Source organism: Pteropus medius, unplaced genomic scaffold (genome assembly GCF_902729225.1).
Source record: "Pteropus medius unplaced genomic scaffold, Ma_sr-lr_union100, whole genome shotgun sequence".
NCBI classification, from domain to species: Eukaryota; Metazoa; Chordata; class Mammalia; order Chiroptera; family Pteropodidae; genus Pteropus; species Pteropus medius.
Genome location: NW_024349225.1, coordinates 2,698,573 through 2,722,185, shown reverse-complemented (window position 1 = coordinate 2,722,185; position 23,613 = coordinate 2,698,573). Strand labels below are relative to the sequence as shown.

The 23,613-nt window shown below is 42.8% G+C and overlaps 1 protein-coding gene across 6 annotated transcripts in view; it reads left to right on the top strand.

Moving 5' to 3' along the window:
- Positions 1–2,055: 2,055 nt before the first annotated feature.
- PTPN14 (protein tyrosine phosphatase non-receptor type 14) overlaps positions 2,056–23,613 on the top strand; it is a 148,707-nt gene continuing 127,149 nt past the window's right edge. For 2 of the 6 annotated variants that reach the window (XM_039881211.1, XM_039881212.1), the window contains exons 1-2: positions 2,057–2,636; positions 17,715–17,809. The gene's annotated coding sequence lies outside the window, so the exon portion shown is untranslated. Of the gene's footprint in view, positions 2,645–17,714; positions 17,810–23,613 lie in introns of all 6 variants that reach the window. The other 4 variants (XM_039881209.1, XM_039881210.1, XM_039881215.1 and 1 more) reach the window with 3 other exon arrangements.

Below are 23,613 nucleotides of genomic sequence, written 5' to 3'. Positions count from 1 at the left end.
ACTAATATAATATTTAATGTCAACTGTAACTGAAAAATTAAAAAAAACTTCTGAAGACAGAGTGGAAACAGCCCTCTCCCCAAGACATCGTTGCTTTATCCCTTAGCTGCCTCCATAAGGCATGCCATCTGTCTGGAGGAGTACACATTCATCCAAGTTCAGGCCTGAAAAAGACCTCAGAGATGAAGGAAATTCAACCAAACTCTGACCTCTATGTCACACTCCACTTAAGAAATAAACTCGGGCCTAGAGATGAAGTGGCTTGCTTAGGGTCACACGGTTGCTCAGAGACAGAACCAGAAGTCGTGTCTGTATGAGAGTCCTTTGCTTATTCTTCTACACCACACTTGTCTGAGCATGCTGTGCCAGGAGTATGGTCTCACAGTGATTTTAGAACAATCCACAAATGCCACTTCCTTTCCTCTAAGACCCCCAGAGGCCTCTGACCCCAGGGAAAGAGCCTGGGTTTTACCTGGAGAGCCTGAAGGTATTTCCATATCTTGAATCTTAATCCTGTTTTGGTCAAATTTTGAAGCGATAAGCAGCTTGCATTTTTGGGCCAGACAGACTAGTCTCCCTTATCACATTTTACTAGCTGTGTGACCCTTGGTGAGATAAGTGATTTCTTCACCCTCACTTTCCTTATCTAGGAAATAGGGATGATAACACAGGAGCACAAATGTTTTCCGCAGTTCCTGGACTACATGTAAGGCGCTTCCTAATTTTCTGTGGAAATCCAGCAAGTCCACACTGAAGCTATCTATTTCCTTGAAAGTTTGAGAAACTGATCTTAATTCTTTTCAACCTTTCCCTTTCATCCCTTTAGGGTCTTCCATACTTGTAGTTCTGGAGATTGGCGGATGCTCAGAGAAGTGTCACCACAAACTTAGACAAGATGGGTACAACGGGCTTTGATTTTCGGTTTCCCATTCTCTTCTGCAAGAGGCCCAGAATTTTTGTACGAGCTGTCGGGACACTTAAGTAATTTGGAACAGTATCTTCTGTGACGATGACTTCAAGGACCCTAAAAAAGGCCTAGATTTGAGACTTAGGTAAGATAACAGAGTCCTAAGCATGTTTTTGGTAATGCGAAGGACCACAGGAATGAAGGCAAACGCTTTAATTTTACAGCTACAGAAGCCAAGGCTTTCAAGGGTCTGTAATACTCCCCATTCATCCAATCGGTCACCAGCAGGGCAGGGCCGAAAACCCAGGTTCCCTCTCCAGGCTCGGTGTTTTTTCCATCACACCACCAGCTGCGCCTCATTAACTCCACCTCCGAAAGCGCTAAGGAAGTTCCCTCCCAGTGCCTACCCAGGCAGGGTGGGGCGAATCTGTGGCATGGAAAGAACAGGGAAAACGACATATTCCAACTCCCAGGATGCGTAAACCGCTTTTGCGATTCCAGGAGCGTGGGTGGGGCGGTGGGTGGTGGTCCGGTGCACACCTCTGGAGGTTCCGGGTGTACGGGAGACAATTCCGAGACTGCCAGGTCGGTGAAGTCACCTTACTGTCTCTGGGTCTATTTCCCCTGTGCAGTGGCTGAGGGGGGCGTTCTGCTTGGAGGGTTCCCCAGTATAGGATGGACTGTGCTTGTTCGGGGACGAAGTGGGCAAGTTGCTGCTGCTGCCCGCCCTGCGATTTTCGGAGGTCTAGGTGGGATTTTCCGTCTTTCTGAGTTTCGCCCCCCGCCGGGAGCGGCGCAAGGTTGGCAGTGGTCGCTTTGCCTTCTCCATTCCTGCGATTCTTTCTCCAGGGAGTTTGTCCCGTCCTCCCTCCTCAGCCTCCACCTTTTAAAAATGTTTTCCAAACCTACCACGTTAAAAGTGCGCGACTTCTCCTGGGCCTGCAGAAGGAGCTCCTGCAGCCCGACATTCCTCGGATTCCAGCGCTGTGACGTCCCCTAGGACCTCGAGCCTCCAGCTCGGGAGCTCGGGCTCCACGTTTCCGCGCTCCGCGCGCAGGCGCGCCCCCGGCCCCCGCCGCGCGCGCCCTCGCGGCCGCATTCCTCCCGCCCCCGGCCGCGCGCCCCGCGCTCCCTCCGCCTCTCGGCCCCCCGCGCCGGCGAGCCTGGCCCGGGGGTGGGGGAGCCGCGGCTGCCGGCGCCTGCTCCGTCCCCTCCCACTCGCACGGCCCCTTCCTCCCTCCTTTCCCTGCTGCTCGCGTTTCCTGCCGCTCCGGCTCTCCCGGCCGCTAAAAGTTCTTCCCAACTTTTCCTCCCCGAGCGGGCGCAGCGGGCGCAGGCGTGGGGGCAGGTTGCTGCGCTCCTGCTCGCTCAGCTGCCTGCCCTCTGGGCTCAGGTCCACGGGGAGCCGCAGACACAAAGTGGCCGCTGGCGATCCTTCCCCTCCCACCTCTGCCATCCCCCCCGGCCTCCTCGCCTCGGCCCCCTCCGGCGGGACAGCCCCGGGCTTGGGTGGCTCTCTCCTTTTCTCCTGCTCCGTGCGCCCCTGCGCCGACTCTCGCGCCGGGATCGCGGCGGAAACCTCCCTCCCCTTTCGCCTCCTCCGGCTCCTACCGTCCGCCCCTCCTCCGCCAGCCACTGGAATCAATTCCTTGGGGGAATTGGGGCTCTGCCGCCGCCGCCGCGGAGGACAGCCTTTCCGCGCGGGACTCCAGGGCACCGACGGGGCCATGTAAGCAGGTAAACGCCGTCTGGGGCAGAAGAGAAGGGCCCGACGTCGGGGGCCGCGTCGGCGTCCCGGGCGCCTCGCTGATGACTTGGGCAAAGGCTGCCAACGCCAACTTGGAATCTGCGGCCCGGGACGCGGGCAGGGCAGGGGGGGCGCGAGGTGACTGGGGCCCGGGAGTTTTCTCTCGCGGAGGGAGCCGCCCGCTGTGAGGCGCACAGCTTGCCTGGGGAATTAAGGTGGAAGGTGAGGGCTGTCTGGAGAGTTTGTGGTTAAACCCACACACTCGCCCCCTCCTCAGTCCCTTCTGCTTTTTGGGAACCAGAGGGGGCCCAGAAAGGGCAGCTGGAGAGATCCACGGGCTGGGGACGAGAGGATGAAAGACAAGGACATTGCTGTCGCTCCAGCTGGAGAGGAACGCGCGGCTCCCCGACCCTCCTCTGCCGTCCTCCCCCAGGGGAACAGGATCTTGGGAGAGGGGAGTTATTACGTCTCCACCAACTAGGCCCCAGCTGTGCCACCGGACTCCTCGGGATCTTGGCCCCTGCTTGGGTGGTTGGGCTGGCTCATAGGGAAAACCTGTGGCCACAATTTCAGAACAGGTCTCCACCTCAAACTTGCAGAGCTCTGCGTATTGCCAAGTTCCTCTCTCCCCCTTCTCCCCGTCATGACCCCTAACCTGGGTTTTGAATACCTGTAGGTGGGGTTTACCTTTTTGAGAGAGCAGAGGGTAGCGCTGCCCCTACCTCCATTTCCCTTCGGCTTCCTTCAGTTCCTGTCACCCTCGACCCCACCTACAATTGAAGGAGACTGTGGGGTTTGTCCAGGAACTGGCTCTCCTAGGGTCTTTGATAAGGTGAGGAATGTCCAGACTGCAGGCTGCATACAGGGTTTATGAGGTTCCCACTAATGTGTTAATTTCTTAAAAATGGATTAGTTCACTCATTCAGTTAACAGACTTGGTGTTGAGCTTCTACTCTGCCAAGATCAGGGGATACTCAGATGCTACAAGATGTAACTGTAGCCTCCTGGAGGAAATCCACAGACTGGTCGAGAATTGCAGTGTTGTAATAGTTTGGTTCTGGAGGTGATGGGGTGAGGTATGCTCTGAGCTTACCTGGAGGAGCGATTCGGAGAGATCATTATAGGTAAAGGAGACAGCTTGTAAAATGAGTGTTCAAAAATCGTGTACAAAAAGGTCCTAGCCGTGTGGGGGTGTGAGGGGGGTTTATGATCAGGTTGGTACAGTGTTGCAGGGACAACATTTTTTAAAAATAGCAGAAATTAAACTGGAAGCATGTTACCCATTGATGGGAACCAGATTACCTTCCAGAGAAGCAGGTTCGTCTGGACACACCTCCATGCCCGATGCTGTTTCCACAATGAGCAGCAGCTGCGGTCACCATCTCAACTAATTAAGGCACTAATTAGCCTATACCTGGTTTCGTTGGAACGGTATTGATTCTCTTTTAAAGAGCTGCTTGACTGCCGTAGGCGATAATACTGCTGCATGACAGACCCTTGTGTTAAAGTTACCTTATGCTTGGGTGGTGGTGTTAAAAGCTTGTGTCACAGAAACAGCCTTCGGCATGGCTACTGGACAGTATGGTGCTCTTTTGCCTAAGCTGATTGAGTGGCCGTGATGTGCAGAATGACTTCATGTTCGTGACCCTGTGTTAGAGTATGCTCTACTTTTAAAAGTCATTATTGCTTCGGCACAGTTATAAGGACTACTTTTCTTTTCCCCGAAACTTTATAAAAACTGAGTATCTTCTCGCAGGTTATAGCCTGATGGTCCAGGATTCGGCGGAGGCTGCCCAGGAAAGTTGCTGCTTGCGCAGTAGCGATGCGCGCGTGGTTCGCCTTTCAAGGGCGCCTCTTCACTGGGCTGAAGTGGAGTTGTAGTATTAATCGTAGTGGCTGAGTCCTGGCTGAGGTGGCAAAGGTCCAGCTTTCAGTGACCTCAGGCCAGTACATCAGAGTGAGAAGAGCACACTTGACTTCCTACGATTTCGGGTGTTTATCCAGGCCCCTCCACAAACACCTCTTATCTCGAGAACAGCCCCTTGACAGTTTTCCTGAAGGTATGGGACGTACATGAGAGAAACAGCTGAAGAGAGCGTTCTTGCTAATCCCATGTACTTCCACAGCTTCCATCATTGGCTTAAACGTATAATTATTATTAGTTTGTGCATACTGTATGGCTTAGACATCTATAATGGAAAGAGCAGTGAGACTATTTTAATATGGAAAAACCTAAAGAATTCAAAGAAAAATTAGATTTTTTAGGAGAATTCTTGTCCTGAATGGATAGGCCCAGAGTGAAGAACTGTGAGGACTCCCCCCACCAGGGCTTTCTAACCTAGTTTACAGCTGTTTTTTTGCTCTTAAAATGGGCAGCAAATATAAACCCTTCGATTGTACATTGCAGCCCACTGGGTTCCACATTCTTGTCCTTTTTCACCTCCTGTGCTGCGTTTGAATTTCCTTAGTCACCAAGTGCTGTGTAGTTTTCAAACTCACTCGAAGTCTCAACAGTGCTGTGCACTGGTCAAGATCAGGCAGGGGAAAGAGATAAGGTGAAATGCTTTATTAGCCAATTAAATTATTGCTGCTTGTGCTGATTAAAAAAGAACAAGGGAAAACAAACACGTTTTGGTAAAAAGGAGGCGAACATTAATATCTAAAATAAGACTTGTGATCCCTCCTTACTACTTAATTTTCCTCTCCCCTGTCTGAGCCCCCTGGAAGGCTTAGTGAGTAGTCCTTGGGAGGTGTGGCACATTCTGTAGCTTTCCTGGCTATCAATGTGCTGGAGTGGGGGACCCAAGGCTGGGACTTGGAAATATACCTGGGTTTGAATTCCAGCTCCGCCATTTTGAGGTGTGTGAGGTTAGATGAACTTTGCAGCCCTTTGGAGTCTCAGTTCTTCTCATCTACATGATGGGGCCAGTAGTATCTAACTTGGCGGAATATTTGTGGTGAATTCAATGTAATACTTTATGTCCCCCTCCTAACATAGTGCCTTGGGTGGAGTAGGTATTGGGTCAAGGATGGCTATTCACATGTTCTAGGAGTTCTCTGCAGCCATGAATGTGCTCTTTGTGTCATTATTCCCACCCCCCCAGCCTGAATTCACATGTGTGCCAATGTACACATAAGCTTCCATCTTGGTATTTTTTTTTTTTTGGTCTATTGGCCCAAAGCAAACGTGTGAGCTGGCAGCTGCCTTCTGGCCCCTCCAACAGGAGGAAGTTGAGAGTTGTAGGGCCAGGCAGTAGGGAGGCTTGAGGAGGGAAAGCCACTCAGAAGGGCCGAGAAAAGGGTGCTTCTCCCTATCTACTACTTACTATAAGGCTCTAGCGCTAATATTAGGATCCTGATATTTCTAATGTTGAAATCCTGTTAAAGAATGTTTGAAAAAATTTGCCCGCCTTCAGCAAAAGAGCAAAAGAAAGCTGATGTTCATAAACGAATGTCTTCGCAACCTTGATTTCCTTCTTTAAAGCCCAAATATAGAGTCACCTTCGCCACCTCTAGAGGAATGCCAGCCCCCTTGAACTTTAACGTTGCCTTCCATCTGAGAAGCCTGAAGTCTTTGACAAACATTCCCCCTTGATCTTCATATCCTCCTCCCAGGAGAAGGGAGTGTTAGGAAAATGACACAGAAAACATCAGTGGGGCAGGCGTGTAGTGTGCGTTCTTGAAACAGATCGGATTGTCATCGCCAAGAATCGGTTAAATCCTGTGTGCGTTTGCATGCAGGCCAGGAGGTCATGAGCGTAGCCCTTTGAGCGGTCAGGGGGAAGAGAGCCTAGGAAAGATGCAGATCTGGCTGGGATTTTGCAATGGGAAGGGAGAGGAAATCCACGTTCCCCAGACCAGCCACACCTTTGCTATACATTGCATGCACGCTGATTATGAAAACAAATAACCTCTGAATTATTTATAATTCCGAATGAAAGGATATGCAGGGTTTGTGGATAAGAATTACAGTTGCTGAGGATAAAAGGTAATAGTGACCGAGTACCTTTTTTGCGAGACAGGGGTGGTTATGCGTCGGAGTTGGGTTATAAATGGCGTATTAACATTGTTTTAATTTCCTTTCCCTTTTTCCGGTTGGTTCTATATTCCTTGGCTTGGTTTTGTTTTGTTCTCCCATAAGGCTTTTGTTTGACTCGCTTCATGGTCTTTGCTGTTGGAAAAAACGTATTGTGGCTGTTCTTAGATCAATCTTGTGTGTAAAATTTGATACGTGGGTGATTTAGCTTAGTTCCTTAGGGACTAAATTAGGCCCAGCTCAAGGGTTTCATCCTGAGCTGGTCAATTAGCTTGACCCAGAGGCCTATTGCGTTTCCTGTAACTCTAGGCGGCCATCTCATAAATGCTTGATGTTGGTCAACAGGGAGGTGTCTGGGGAGAAAACAGGCAGAATATCTTCTTCACATTTGTGACGCTTGAGATTTCAGTACTGAACTGTATTCCTAAATTAGGAAGCTTTACTTGATCAAATTTACCTTACAAGTTTTTAGCAACCGGGAGAAAAATCACTCATTATTGAAAGTTAGCAAAAGTCCCTAATGCTTATCTTTGTGCACAGTGTATCCTTTACTAACACTTAATTTCCTCAAGTCTGGACACCCATCTTCCCGCAGGTCTTTCTTTCACACTCCATTCCCCTCAAGTAACTGGGACATTAGCTAAGGCTACGGATCTCAACCTCCAGTGGGCGTACGAATCACCTGGAGGTCTCGCTAAAACACAGATTGCTATTCCCAATGCCTGCCTCAGCTTCTAATTCAGTAGGTCTGGGATGGGCCCTGAGGATTCAGAATTTCCAGGTGATGCTGATACTGCTGGTCCTTGACCAACTGCCTTTTGAGAATCCTGGAGCTCAGGAATTTCGTTTTGGTTCATCCACCTCTGTCCTCAGGCTTGGTATGAGAGTCACCTAAGTTTTTCACTGCCGTGGGTTGAATGATTCTGTTCCTGGTTGTTTTACAGCTTTGGAGAGGCTGGGAGTCACTTAATGGGCACTTATCCCTACCCAGACCCATGGAGAGCATGAATTAGATATTTTCATTCTAGTGGATATGCTTGGCGATCCTCTCCAGTCCAGAGCCCTCCACTTGGTTCCAAACAGTCTGGTTTATCAGGTCCGTCCATCCATCTGGGTATTTGATAGAAGTGCCAAAATCTACCTGTTTTAAATTGAACTCACTAGTTTCTTGCTACAAAATCTGCTGCTTCTGTATTTCCTGTTAGTGACACAGCCATCTATTAAGTTAGCTGCTGAAGCCAGACACTTGGAGTGCTCTTTGTCACACCTCTGCCCACAAACACCAATAAATAACCAACCCAATCAGTCCTTAGATTCTTTGAGTTTCGCCTCTAAAACATCTGTAGTTCGTTCCCTTCCCTCCATCCCCTCTGCCTCTTGGGAATTGTTCAAAAGTTTCAAAGCTGTCTTTCATATATTCTTCATCTACTCTTTCAAAGAGTTTTTAAAAAACACAAATCTGTTTTTATACTATTTAAATTCTTTTGCTGCTTATTACCTTATGATAAGGCTTCTTTACCCCTGACTACCTTTCCATTCTCATCTGCTTCTCTCTCCCCCTCTTCCTCTCTCCCTCTTAACACTTGGTGGTGTTTAATTCCCCTCTCCTTTGTTACATTCTGACCCAGAGTGACCTCTCCCCCATGCTGCCTGTTCAGCCCCTGCTCATGCAGCTAAAGGTTCACCTTCCCTGACACTCCTTCCCATTGCTGGTTAGCATTCCTTTCTTTATAGTTCCATCGCGCTTACTTAATTGGTAAGTTTTATCTCACCATATTATACACGTTTGCTTGCCTGTCTCCTCTGCTAAGTTATAAGCTTCTCCTTACAGCATTCATGTTTTACTTGGTTCAGAATCAGAATCCCCACCCTATATGAAGGTTGGTGAGCAGGAGCCCCTGTCTTACATTTATCGGCACTGACTCTATCTCAGTGTTCCCAGCGCTTTAGATGATTTTATTAAATCTTTTAACAAACGTGAGCAGTAGGTATTGTTATTATTGCTATCTTGCAGAGAATGAAATGGAGTTGATTTTTTAAAAAAGTATTTTATAGATCATTGAATGAATGCATTTTTGAAATGCTGATCTGAGGGTCTTGCCAACCCGCCCTTAGCCTGTTCTGCATCTAGAGCTATAATCAGCACCAATATTTCACCGATGTTAAATAAATTTCTTTTTCTCTAATAGGAGGTGTAGTGCCCTGGGAAAATTACATCATGTTAATGACTGTATATGATTTAAAAAATTAAACATATCAGTGCTATTTATCACACACATCTTTTTTGTTCATTCGAGGAGATGAATCACATCCCTAAGCCGTGTTCTGTAATTAGTGGTACCCTGGTTCTTACTGCTGTTTTGCTTTATTTGAATACTTTCAAAGCCATGATAATTTCTCTGCTCATTTTTCAAACCCAGAAAACTTTGCAGATCAAGGGAGTGTAAATATCACAGAAGAGTTAATAAGTAGGAACATTTGGTGTTAAGGCATGGAACAAAATTGTTTTTGCAGGTATAGATGTATTGATTAGAATATACTTAATTTCCCGTTGATGCATTATTTTCTTTTCTATCTTTCATTAAAGAGGAACATGCAGAAATACTCATTCAACCTCTGAGTTACTAGTTGTTAAAATGAGAGAGACTGTCCATGACTCCGTGTCACTGCGGACTTGCCAACCCGCCCTTAGCCTCTCCTGCATCTAGAGCTATAATAAGCAGTGTCGATATATCACTGATGTGATGCCCAAATCACAAGACGGGCTTTCGCCATGATTGGAGTTCTCAAGTAAAAGGGATTAAGGCAGATTTTCTGGTCATGAAAACGAATTGGATATGAATTAAAGTGTGCGCACTATACACACTTCAACTTAATATTTAAGGTTCTCTGCGAATAATCCCCAAACGGCCCTCTGATTTCTTCAGATTTACGTCCCACTGTTCCCCAGGGTTCTGCCAAGCTGCAGCTGTTTCCTGAACAGACCCGATAATTTTCCACCTATGGTTATGTTCTTTCTTTGCCCAGGGATCCTAACACTCAGTATTACCTGTCAAAAGTGTCCCTGGAGGCCCACTTTAAATGCCACTTCTCTGGATGCCTTCTCCGACCTCACTCCCCGGTCAGACCCTCCTGCTTCTGGCCTCTTCTGATTTACGTCTGTGCTTTGTGTCCTGGTTTTCCTGCCTCATCCTCCTTCATTAGCCTGTTAGCCACCCGAGAGCTGTCCCCTGCTTTACTCTCCACCTCTCTCCCAGTGCTCAGCACGTTGTCACTTCTTTTCTGCTGCTGGTCTCCCGTAGCTTCATTTGGGTTTGCCTCCTCCTTGCCCCAGGAATGTCCTCTGAAGCTGAGGCTGCCCCTTCTCCCTTCGCTTCGACATTCCTTCAGCGAAGACGGGTATCTGGACATCTCTTTGTCACCTGTCCCAATGCTGGTAGTGCAGAGACCAGACCACCCCCTACACTACAGCCTCTTGTTTTAAACACATCTGGTGTTTTTACTCTCCTGCTTGAAATCTTTCTCTCCACTTTGTGTTGTTTAGAGATACATATATCTGTAGTAAGAGTTAAAAGGGAATGTCAGAAGGATAGACACCAAATAAAGTGGGCGGGGTGCTGGCAGAGGTGCAGACGGAGATGTGTAGCTTTATTTCCTAAGCTGGGCGGTGGGAGCATGCATGTTTGTCATATTCTCTTGTAGGTCTAAAATATTTAATTTTAGAAACACACTAAATTGCCCACCTTTAAACGCAGACTCCCTATCAGCATTCAAGGCTCTGCATGAATAGCTCTTGCTCCCACCTAACCTAATTTCTAGCCTTGGCTGGCCTCTCTTGGCTCCCCGTCACCCTTCTCCAAACATTTCTCACGGATGAAACCTTGTGGTTTTGACTCATGCTATTACTTTTCCCTCGAATTCCCTTTCACATCTGGTCACACAGTAACCTCCTCCTTTGTTTTTTAATGTCTATTATGATTTTTACATCTTCCTAGATGTTTCATTGGACAGTCTCTCTATCATTAGAGAGAGTTCATTGTCACTTGATCTGTCTTCCTATGGTACTTTACAGTCTTTACTGGGATAGGCTTTACATTGTATTATTGTTGTTTGTTCATTTGTCTGCCCAGAGTTGTAAGCGCTTCGAGGGTGTGTTTTGTGATTTATTTATCTTTGGGTTCTTGGCACCTTCTGCTAAGTAGAGTTCAGTAAAATGGGGAATTGTTGAGTAGTAGATCTGAGGTTAATGTTTTTAACCGAAGTAATGTTTTTTTTAAGTGTCCAGAAGTCTTCAAAGCTAATTGAAAATCTCTTGGACTCAATATCTGAACTGTAGGCTGTACATCGAATGGATTTCCTAGTTCAAACCCATGTTTGAGAAATTTCTTCCGCTTTTCCCATTTACCTTTTAGTGATGGTGGTAGTTTGGTGTTTTTGTTTTTTTATGTTTTAGTTCTCCCACCCTGACCCCATCAACATGGACCGTGTCGATGGTTTCTGTAGTGGTGTCCAAGGGTATGTGTGAGTCTAGGTTTCGAAGTAGATCTGGGCTGTGAAGTGGTACCACTTGTTGTAAGGGTGACATCTGCCATCAACACTACTTGCTCTGGGATGGAGAAGCGCCACCTCCATTTAGATGAGAGGCAGCAGAGTTTATTTTTGTGGCAGACGTGTCCCACTGCAGAGGTATAATAACCATAATGAAGGAGGATTATGCCGTATTAGGTTTATGAAGGGTGTACTAGTCTGTTACCAGGGTCAGTGGTGACAGCTCAAGCCAGCAATTAGATTTCATTAAAGACTCCAGCAGGCAATTAGCATTTGCTTCTGCCAATGAAATCCTGTGATCTGTATTAAGCATATTCTTTTTTTGTTACGCATTTTGTAAAATGTGCTTTCAGTGTTGAAGGCACACATTTTTTTTTAGACATACACAAGTCACCAAATTATCATTTGAAAAATGGGGCTGAATTTTAGACTCCCTGTGTTTAAATCTGTGGATTATACAACATTCCGGATGAACTGTGCTATTTTAAAATCTGTATATTTTTAAAAGATCGTATAAATTTTTTTATTCAAAGGTAAGGAATTTGTTATGGAATATTAGATAATGATGTGATTTATGAGGGAAAAAAGTGTGACTGATGTGAAACCAATTAAAAATCCCAAATAATGAAACCGCTCTTAATTATATTCTTTAGAAAATTATTGTTTATTTGAGAGGCATCTAAAAATAAAGGCTGGAAAAGATGATTTGTGCTGTGCTTCTGCTGAGTAGCTATTTTGGTTATTTTCAAAAAGAGGCTTATTTTCTAAGTACCAGGTTAGGTACACGTGTGTATTTTTGTCCATTCTTATGAATGTGTTTAGGCATTTTTACCTTTGCCTGTGAATATGAAGTGTTTGCATTTACTAAGTTACTCAGAGAAATATCCTCCCTCCCTCCTTCTTCCTTCCTCCCTTCTTGCTCCTTCCCTTACATCCTTTATAGTAAATAGTCTTCACTTGGAGGATTCCGATGGGTTAATTACTGTATAGGCATCCACAATTGATATTAGGGATGATAAGGAGAAATGCAGAGTGCACAGCATTGCGCAAAGAAATTCAGTGTGAAGGTCTGTAAAGGGTGTCTGTTTCTATGGAATAGTAAGGCGAACTCCGTGTCATTTATTCTCAATTTGCATTATTATTTTTCTCATTTGTAGATTGACAAAACGGTAATAATGACTGAGCATAGCAGTTGGAAATATGTGTACGTCAGTATATTAAAGACTCCAAGAAATCTTACAGTAAACCAAAGTGTGTCAAAACCAAATTCATTTTAGTAAGGATGTATTTTTTAAAATTGGATTTGATGGAACATATGTAATCTCAAAGTACACTAATATTATATAGGACACTTTCTAGAAAAAGTATTGGTTTAGAGGGTCCTTGTAATAGAGATGACATGTTTGCTGTCTTCAAGAAACTCAGCATCTAAATTAGAGAGTATAGTGACTTGGATTATTAAGAAGAGGAAATATTTAAAGTCTTCATGAGCAGACCATACTAACTTAATTATTACTATTACTTTTTGTTAATTGTTTTCATTTTTTTTAGAGGGTGGAGGGGGACCACAGAACAAGAGCAAGTTTAAAATAAAATATCAGGAATTTATTCACAGAGCCAACTTTCAGGGAAAGTTTTAAGACAGTAAACATTTAGTCTAACTTTATGTACTTAGAATACAGCGAAGAATAATGTTCAGATTAAATTTCAGGCACTATAGGGAGCCTCATCCTTCAAAGAAAGATCCAAATATATTCAGTAGTCCCTCTTTTTGAGGCCAGAACCTGTGGTTAATATATAGACTACTGAAAAGTCTTGATTCTCCAAATTCTGGCAATCAGCCCTCCTTACTTACAATACTGCCAAGAGGAAAGCAGGCAAGCTGAGGAGATAGAAACCATGGAGGCCTTTAGAGATGCCATTGCAGTTATTTTATTAATAGCTGCCAATGTCTCAGTTGTTTTGTGTAACTGGACATTTAACAAAACATCGTGACTACAGTATGACCAGTTTTTCTCCACCGTGGCTGCTTTATGTTCTGAAGCTAATTTGCTCAATATTTCCTTCATCAATTTTTCCCACTCCTGTTTCTCACCTTTTGCAAAGCAGGGCTTCACTTGTGGGAACCTCTTTTCCTCTAGACCTTTACACTCCTAACAGTCTTATGAAAGAGATGTTATTTTTGTCTATAGTTTATCTTTAAGAAATACGGGAGTTAAAGACTCGCAGCTAGAAAGTGGAAGAAGTGGGATTTGACCTCATTCTCTGAGCCCACAGCTCAAGTTCTTAACTACCACGTTAAGACCAGAAGTCTGTGTAGGTCAGGAATATCTGTCATTCCACCTTTCTTCCGTTCTTTCCTGCACCCGTCAGTTTGTTTAATAAATGCATTTTGGTGTTTTCGAAGGTGGAGTTTTTTTCCTGTGGTTATAATCTTTAGAAGAATAAACTACTAATAATGTACCCACTGGCCACGTATGACTGTACAGCATTTAAAATGTGACTAGTTTGAGTTGAGACGTGCTGTAAGTATCCGATGCACACCAGACTTTGCAGACTTAGTACAAAAAAATGTAAAATATCATCGTTTTTTAAATCGAAATAGTATCTGTGGATAAGTCAAGTTAAATAAAATATGAAAATTGGTTTCTTCTGTTTTGCTCTTTCAAGGTGACTACTGGAAAATTTTAAATTACCTATGTGGTTTGCATTTGTGGTCCGCGTTATATGTCTTTTGGACAGCATTGTTATAGGTCATTATTAAACTATTCCTGGAAGCTCTAGTCCCTAAGTGATGCCTCACAAGACTGGGGAAACCGTGGGTAGTGACAGAAATTAGAACTTGTTGTTGGTGATGGTAAGAAGCGAGCTTGACGATGACACCTTAGATGACCAGCAGAGAGAGACTAATATTAGCTGGCATGTATTTACTACTTACCATGTGCAAGTACTTTGTCAAACACTTTAAGTGGATTATCTTTTTGTTCCTTACAGCAGCCCCGTGAAGTAAGCACTCTTGTACGTAGGCTTATTTTATAGATGAGAAAATGAGGGCTTAGAAAGGCTGAGGCAGGCACAAGATCCTACAACTGCTAAATGCTCGTTTACTGTGTAACACCGTTGGCATGCAAATACTAGTAAATGATGGAGCTGAGAGTCAAATCTGGGCATGGATTCAGAGCTTGTGCTTGTAACCACTCTGCCTCACTGCCTCTCCAAGTCAAAAGAGACAACATTGGCTAGAACTGATCAGTAGCCGTCTTTTTATTCATTCCGTGTCTGTGAAGGGTGCGCATCCTTCTCCCCAGCACTGGCAGGTACCATCTGTGAATTAGGGAATAGAGTACAGGAGTTGATGTTTCTAAGAATGGTCTCAAGTTATCAAAAAATGAGAAAGTTGTAATTATGCAGGTGATATAGAATTCTACACTCGAAACTTATATAATGATTAACCAATGTTGTTCCAATAAATTCAATTAAAAACACATTGACTATATGAAAAAGGAAAAATGATGAAATTATGCCTGATATACTCCATTTACTAATCCAAGATTCCCTTAATTAGGAAGATATTTATCAGAAATTGATTTTAGAAACTTTTAAGTGCACTTCAGGTTGCTTTTCAACTGAGAGAGATGTATTTCATAGCAAGTACAGATTTTGTTAATAGAAGCATTAGATCTTCCTCTCTTACTATACTCAACAGTGCTTTTAAAAAATTGATAAGTTGGAGAGACCGAAAAAAAGTGGTGTAGATTATAGATAGAGGCTCTGTTCATCCCTCTGGCGACCAAATCGAAGTTGTGACGGAAACAAGGAGCAGCAGCAAGGAAAAATTGCCTGGGATCTAGATGAACAAGCCATACAGAGAGGGAGAAATCCAAAGAAGCACCCTGCAACGGCAGAAGGTAGGACGGGGCAAGGACGCAGGGCTGCTCGGTCTGGAGTGGCCGAGTGAGACGGAGGCTGCAGCAGTGGCAGAAGCGTCTTAAAGGGGGCACGTCCACTAGCAGATTTTCACGCTGACGGACCTGCTTGTTCTGAGCACCAGTGCCGATTTGGCTGCACACAGGAGGCACCAGGGAGTTATAGGCAGACATTGTCGGAGTGAGGGCCTAGTCGAGATTCGCTCTGTCCATAGTGCTGGCGGTATCCATTGTTCCCTGTTAAATCCTCCTCCCTCCCAATGCGCCGGACACAGCATCACCATAGCTGAGATGTCATCAAACTGGATAACAGGTTACTCCGCCCAGAGGATTCCCTGAAACCCCGCCTACCTCAACTTGTGGCCCCACCCAAGCCACATCCAGGTGTATCCTCAGTGAGTCAGGTGCTCCTTGCTGAGCTGCGCCTAGACTCACACTGGAGGCAGCTGGCCTCAGTTTCTGGTGTGGCTTTTTGAGGCAACTGTAAGCACAGAATCTGTGGATTGCTTGCCGAATCTTAACAGGTGGCCCCGGAGGGGTACAGGCTTGGGCTAAGTTTGGCCCGCAGCTGAACCCCTTTCAGGACTGTGCCACTGGACACCTACTTCACAAATCCGCACTAATAAGACTGGGAGACTTAGGAGCTTTGCTTAGTACATAGAAACAGACACCGAAAGCAGCGAAAATGGGAAGACAAAGAAGCAGAAACTATATGAGAGAACAACAGAGATCCAGATATAATGGAGTCAAGTAATCTAACAGATGCAGAGTTCAAAACACTGGTTATAAAGATGCTCAGTGAACTTTTGGAAAGTGTAGAAAACTTCAACAAAGAGATAAAAAACATAAAAATGGAAATGGAAGTTATAAAAGGGAACCAGTCTGAAATGAAGAACACATTATTTGAGATGAGAAGTGTATTAAATGGGATAAACAAAGGAATAAACAAAGTGAATAAACACAAGGATCAAATGACTTATCTAGAGGATGGGAAAGCCAAGGACACGCAAGCAGAATGGCAAGAGATAAGATGCCAAGACTATAAAAATAATTAAAGGAGCGTATGGGACACTATTAAGGGTCCAAATATCCATCTGATCGGTATAACTAAAGAAAATCAAGATGTTGAGCAGCTGTTTGAAGAAATAATGATGGAAAATTTCCCTAACCTGGTGAAGGAAATGGACATCAAACCCCAGGAAGCTCAGAGAATTCTAAAAATCAGGGATCCAAAGAGGCCCACACCAAGACACATCATAATTAAAATGCCAAAGTTTAAATACAAAGAAAGAATATTAAAAGCAGCAAGAAAAAAACAGATAATTACTTATAAGGGAATGCCCGTAAGACTGGCAGCTTTCTCAAAAGAAGCTACGCAGGACAGAAGGGCTTGGCAAAAAATATTTGATGTGATGAAGACCCAGGATCTACAACCAAGAATAATTTATCCAGCAAAGCTATCATTTAGAATTGAAGGACAGATAAATAGCTGTCCAGACAAAAATAAGCTAAAGGAATTTATCACTACCAAGCCAGTGTTGCAGGAAATATTGGAAGGACTTCTTTAAAAGAAATAATATAAAAGACTCACTTCAGATTAAAAGACACAGACTAAAAGGAGAAGGATGGAAAAAAGATATTGCTTTGATGAACCTAGAAGGTATTTAAGTCAGACAAAGATAAACACTATATGATTTCATTTATATGTGGAATCTAAGGCATAAAAAGAACAAACTAATCAAAAACAGACTCACAAATATAGTGGACAATTTGGTGATGGACAGAGGGGAGGGGGTTTAGTAGGCTGAGAGAATGGGGTGAAGGGTTAAAGAAGTACAAATTAGTATCTGATGGATGGTCACGGGGATGGGGAGCACGGCATAGGGAATGCAGTTAGCATGAATACGTTGTCTAGGTGGAGGGTCAGGGGAGAGAGGGAGTAATTGGGGGGATCATTTTACAAACTATATAGATGTCTAACCAATATATTGTATACTTGTAACTAATTAAAATAAATTTTAAGAAAGAAAAAAATTGGTAAGTCTACCCACAGATCTGTTTCCAGCTATTTAAAAATTTTTTCATGTTTTTCTAGTCTTTATTCATTTATAGACATGTTTTCATAGTTATGGTTTTATATACTCCTTCACATATACATGATTTTCATACTTCTTATTGTTTTAGTAATTAATGTTTTAGTATATCTGCATATAAATGATATACTATAAACCTCTTTGTTGTTTTTTATTGAAATTCCAAACATTTACATTTCTTGGTATCCTACAGAAGACCACAGTGAGAATCTTCACATTAGTAGTTGTTGGATTTATTTCACAATAAATTTCCATGAGTGAGATTGCTTGAGACGATGCATATTTTTATGATTCTTGAATCATGCCAATGTAATGGAATTTTAAGCATAGATCGTAAAAATAAATTCAAAGGTAGTACAACTTTATTTTCAGATATCTGACGCTCTTTCAGGTCTTGCTTTGCATAATGTTTAATGATCCTAGCAAATAACTCTGGCTTCTGTTTGTTTTTTTACAGTTCCTTCCGTTATAGGCTGAAAAAAGAGTTGATGAGCCCTGAGTTCGTACATTCAGAGATTGAATACTGACACTTGCACTAGATTTACTTTTGGCGTAAGTATTCGCTAATGCTTATATCATATAGAGCAGAAACAGGTGTGTTGGAGAGAATTATTTCTCTTATGAATATGATATGTATAGAATTGTTGAAAAACATATAAAGAGTTAGCATTTAAGTGGGAATTAAAGACATACATGAGTAAATACTTGATTTACAAAAAAATAATTATAAACTTACATCATTCTAAGTTAGTTAATTTCTGGTGCTTGTTTGCTTGCCTTATTTTATTTCGATATTATTGCTATCTGCCTATTCTACTTTTTCACAATTTGTTTCTTATGTCAGCTACTTTATAACTTGCCATATTTTGATCACTTTTATTAGTTTCTCTTCAGGGACAAAAAAGATTTCAACATCTGAGTGGCTTCCAACAACAAACATTTGTTCCTTTTCAATGTTATGTGAATGCTGTGGGTGGGCTGTACCTCTCCGTGGCTCGACTGGACTCAGTTCAGCTCCACGTGTCTTCTCATTTGAGAACCCAGGCTGAATGACAGCCCCTACCTGGGCCATGCTGCTCTCATGGCTGAGGGCAGGAATAGAGCGAGAAGCATGTGTTCTCATTTAAAGCTGCTTCATGGAGATGGCAGATGTGTTGTCCACATCCCATTGACCAAAGAGTACCACATGGCTCAGCCAAAAAATCAATGAGTCAGGGACCTCCACTCACTCCATAAGATTCCCAGGCAAGTCACAGGGACATGATGAGATGGGATATATTGCAGGAAGGGAGTAAAGAGTTGGGATTACAGTTCACTGACGTAACTATTCTTTTACAGTTTGGTGTTTGGGTTGTTTCCAAATTTTAACAATTACAAATAGCATTGCTCTAAACAATGTTGAACAAATTACAAATAGCATTACTCTAAACAATGTTGAACAAATTGCATTTATTTTCCTGGGATATAGTTTCTGAAGCTGGTTTTCTGGGTCAAAGGGCATGGATTGCTTATAGATCTTGTTACATGTAGCCATATTGCGCTATGCAAAGGCTATCAGTTTAGCATTATCATTAATATTTAAGTATACAGCTTTCCTTATATCCTGCTAGTGCTAGGTTTTGCAATTTTCATTTTGTTAAGTTTCAACATTGTTTACAACTTAATTTTTATAATTAGTAATGATGGTATTTTAAAACAAAAATGATTAGAACTAATTGTATTGTTATTCATCTGTTATTGAATAAAACAGGGCCCCTTTTCTTTTTTTTTCTTTTTCATTCTTTTTTTATGAAAAGTGTTTCTATTTCTCAGAGATGCATTCTCACATATTTACGGGTAAAATATGATGTCTGCAACTTTTGCAAATTTAAAAATATATAAAGTATGATAAAATGTAAAAAACTGTTAAGTTTAAGCTAGGTGGTAGTATACAAGTGTTTATTATATTGTTCTTTTAACTTTTCTGTATGTTTGAAACTTGTATGAAACAGCTGAAAAAGTTAATATTGTATTTTTTTATTGCTGTAAGTTCTGTTCATATTTCAAATCTGGTTAGCTATTTTTAAAAAAAACAATGCGTTGTTCCTTGCACGTATTTTCAAGCTAACATTTCATTTCCTTAAACGTGATAATCATAGTTATTTTTTAATCCATGTCTGAAAATTTCAGTCTCTGAAGTCTGCACATCTGTTCATTCTTCTCTCTCCGGTTTAGGCTGATTCTCAAAGATGGTTCCAGGCTTTCTGTGCCCCTTTTATTTTCTTGTTTCCAAAAGTCATTATAAAAATTACTCATTTACATCCTGTCGCTGTTTTCTTGGCCCCACACTTTTCTCTGTAATGTTTTGTAAATACATCTTCACCCTGACATCGAAACAAAACAGTAAAAAAAGTGAAAACAAGACATAGACTTGATTTGAGGCTTTATATAACTTATCTGAATTAAATCATAGTAATTACTGTGGACCTGGGTAAATGGCTGAATCTATTCAGATTGCTGAATTTTGTTGCATATTTTCAAGTCTTAGGAGAGGGGATTGATTTTTTGCCTCCATACGTAACAGTAGATGGCTTTAATTCCGTGGTTTTCAGATTCACCTATTGCAGTATGGTTTATAAAGCAGAAAATCCCAACTGAAACTTAAGAACCAGTCTTTCCTGCAGTTTCCCCCTCAAACTGTAAACTAAAACTTTTTATTACCAACTGTAACCTCTCACTCGGTTTACTTCACAAGTGTCACGTTGCCTGCTACTACACTTATCTTTGGCTTCTGCCTAGAAATGATGGTATCTAGACATACCTATAAATATTCTTGGTTCTGTTTCCTCACGTGAGGCTTTGAGACTTCACAGCAAAGGCAAAAACACTTGAAGAGACATGAGAAATCTTCAGGCAGATTGTGTGTGTATGTGTGTGCACGTGCACGTTGGGATGGGAAGGGGTGCTGGCATTTGGGAATGACAGTTGGATTTTGCAACTGCCATTGGGGTGCAGATGCCTCCCACCTCATTTAGTGGAGGAATGTCAAAAATCCTCCTCGGAACTGAAATCCATTCTCTGTTTTTAGACACAGGCTGATAAAGCTTGTAGGAAATATTACAGCTTGCTGGGAAGCAAGTCCAAGTGCGGGACAAGCAAGCGGATGTGCGAACCAGACATCAGTGTGTGAACAAGAGTTTATTTGAATAATAGTAGTTGCTGACTGCAGAGTGTTAAGATGTGTATTTAGAAGATTAATAGTGTGTATATTAAGATTCCAATTAGTGTTGAAATGTGAGTTTGAGTAGATTAGCCATGAAAGTCTTCGGATTTTTGTTTCTGAAATGGTTTCTGATTTCAATTTTCTTTTGGATGATGAGGACCCATTGGTTTATGAAGTTTTGATTTTCTAATAGGTAAGTCTTTAGGGAAAACGATTCTGGGGCTCCAAGTAAGTGAGAATGAAGATGCTTTATGTTAATATAGACGAAACTGAGTAATTACAGAACAGAAACTTTTACGATCCTGTGCAGTCAAATAGTAGGATGCTTGTTTATAGTGAATCGTTACATATTTAGGTTGAATTTATAGGATTACTGCTAAACTCTTCTCACACTCTTGTCGTGCTCATTGGACATTCTTAAGCTGCTCGTAGTTTTAAAAACAAAAGAAGTGCTTATCCTTGCAGGGTGTTCTGCTTCACTGAATTCTGTATTTTGGGAGAGTCGAGGCTAAAGGTGTACAATGTATTGAATGTGTATATGACTTTTCGGTCTCGGGTTTCCGGTCCCGCATGTGGGACCCTGTACAGTGTTGCCCCAAATCAGATCGTGTTACCCTGTCCACTCCCCCGTGGAAACCTTCCCCGTCCCCTTCCGCTTTCTCTTTTGTTTTCCTTCCCTCTTAGCTTGTATGTTGGCTACTGGTGGAACCCACTTATGTGGTACTGTGATCCGAATATGCTCCCCCAATATTCTGATGTTGAATCTGAACCCCCAGAGAAGATGGTATCAAGAGGTGGGGCCTTTGGGAGGTGATTAGGTCACAAGGGTGAAGCTTCATGAATGGGATTAGTGTTCTTATAAAAGAGACCCACAGAGCTCCCTAGCCCCCTTCTGCCATGTGAAGATACAGTTAGAAGTCTGCCTCCCAGAAGAGGGTCCTCACGCATGTTGAAACCCTGAACTTGGACTTCCAGCCACCAGAACTGTAGGCAGTAACTTTGTTGTTTATAAACTATCCAGTCTGTGGCATTTTGTTTTGGCAGCCTGAATGAACTAAGACACGTGGCTTAACCCGAAGGGTGATTGTCAGGTAAGAAGTCGTAGTTGTTTACCTAAGATCTGTGGCTGCTAGACTGTTAACATACCTGCATCCATCTGACTCTTTCAGCAACATGTTCAATGCAGCCAATAGCTTTTTAGATATATGACAAATTTGTGGTTCTTTTTAACTTGTCGTTTGTAATACAGTAATTAGTACACGTTTGCCGATATCCATGAGTCGTCCAAGGTTCTTTATAAGGAGGGCAGTGGCAAAAATCTGCTACTTTTCCTCACGTCTCCTATCTTGAGATCCCCAAGGAGAGCACGGGCAGCACACTCTGTCTTGCCGGTGTGCTCAGCTGTCAAACACAAGCGCGTTTTGGGGGCGGCCACCAGACTGCATTTGGCTGACAAATTGTAAGCTTGGCTTAACTACTTATCCCCAATGACCTTTTAGATGTTTCTGCTTTATTGATTGTGTTTGGCTAGGTGTCCCTCAGCATGCGTTTTTGTGCTACTGTGACATCCAGTCCATTTTTTAACTACATGACTATTTAGTATCTTGGATGTACCTGCTAGAAGGAAATATCGTTATATGGATAGAAATTTTTGGTTAATGAAAAGGAATACTCAAAAAGAAGAGTTAAAAAAAGTAATTAATATTTAAAGGACACTGAATAGGCAGCAGAAGTAACAATGCATGCAGTTGTATTACAGTAGGTAGCGTTACTTCATTTATTCAGAATTTTTGAGCAGTAAACTAATTTGCCCCGATATTAGGCCTTTTGGATTGAGAATGAGCTGAGTCCCCTTGACCGGCTGCTCAGTATAATTTCTCAGCTAGCTTTGGTCACTCCTGGTCGAACTCATAAAATGAAGTTCCTTAACAGGCAAAGCAAAAGACCAGACCTGATAGGTAGGCAGAAGCCTCTGTTTGCACCCAGAGAGAACTCTCCAGCTGTTCTGAAACATCTGGTCTGATTCTTACGTCTCGACTAGACTTTTCCTTCGCTGAAGGCAAGGAGCTTTCCTGGTGCCCCCTGTGATAAGGTATACCTTTTTGCCTTTCCCTGTTTGTGTCATTTGCTCTCTTTACTACTTTATTACTTTCTGTTCTTCTTATTTTCTACTTTATCTCCCCTCTTTGTCAGCCATCATTTCCAACCCCCTCGCCCCCCACCATCCCATGCGTAAAGGAAAACAACAGCAACAAACCCCTGGATTTTCAAGTGTTTTGCCAATCCTAGTCCTAATGCCTCTTCGTCTCTGCTGTGTCTGGGTGGGTCAGAACTGGGGTATAATCTTGGTTCCCATCCATTGCTGTATTTTGTTTATGGGGTGGTGTTGAAAGAACTTCTCTACTAAAGCTAGTTCCCTTTAGCTGTATGTGTTTTCTTTTGTTAAATGGGGACCTTGAGTTCTTACTAAACAGATTCTACCAGTTGTCTCCTATAATGTATATTTTACTGGTGATCGAGTACGTTAAAATGATATTTTTCTATAATTACTCTTTGACCTGGAAAACCAAATAGCTACTTCTTTGAATGGAATTCGAATTGCTGCTGGTATGTGTACACTTTAACTCCAGGTTGATTTTAATCACTTTGATCACACATATGTCTAAAAAAGCAACTACCCATTAAAAAGGCAGCACCATTATGAGGTGACTTTGGCTTGTTACATGAGAGTCCCTTAGGCCATGTAAGATGAAACCGCTCTGGGCAGATGTGTAATGGGCCAAGTCCATTTTGAATTTCTGCAGACTTTCCAACCATCCCCCATCGTCACCCATGTGGTTTAGTGGAAAGTGCACGCCTGTGGAATTTAAGAAACTTGAGTCCTAGTTCTGCCACTAATTAGCTATTTTGGGTTTTGGCAAGTTACTTAGCCACTCATGACTCAGTTTCCTTGTCTTCACTGTAAGTTAGTTGGTCTAGTAGAATATGATTTTCAGGATCCTAGCTCCACGCTTCTTTGACAATTCCAATAGTTCTAGAAAACTTTTCGTTCCAACTCTGTGGTTGAATTTGTGGTCAGAACAAATAAGGAAACTTCTGTGCTGTCACTCTTCTCAGAAGAAACTACTAGTTGTCCGATTTATTTTTGTCCAGG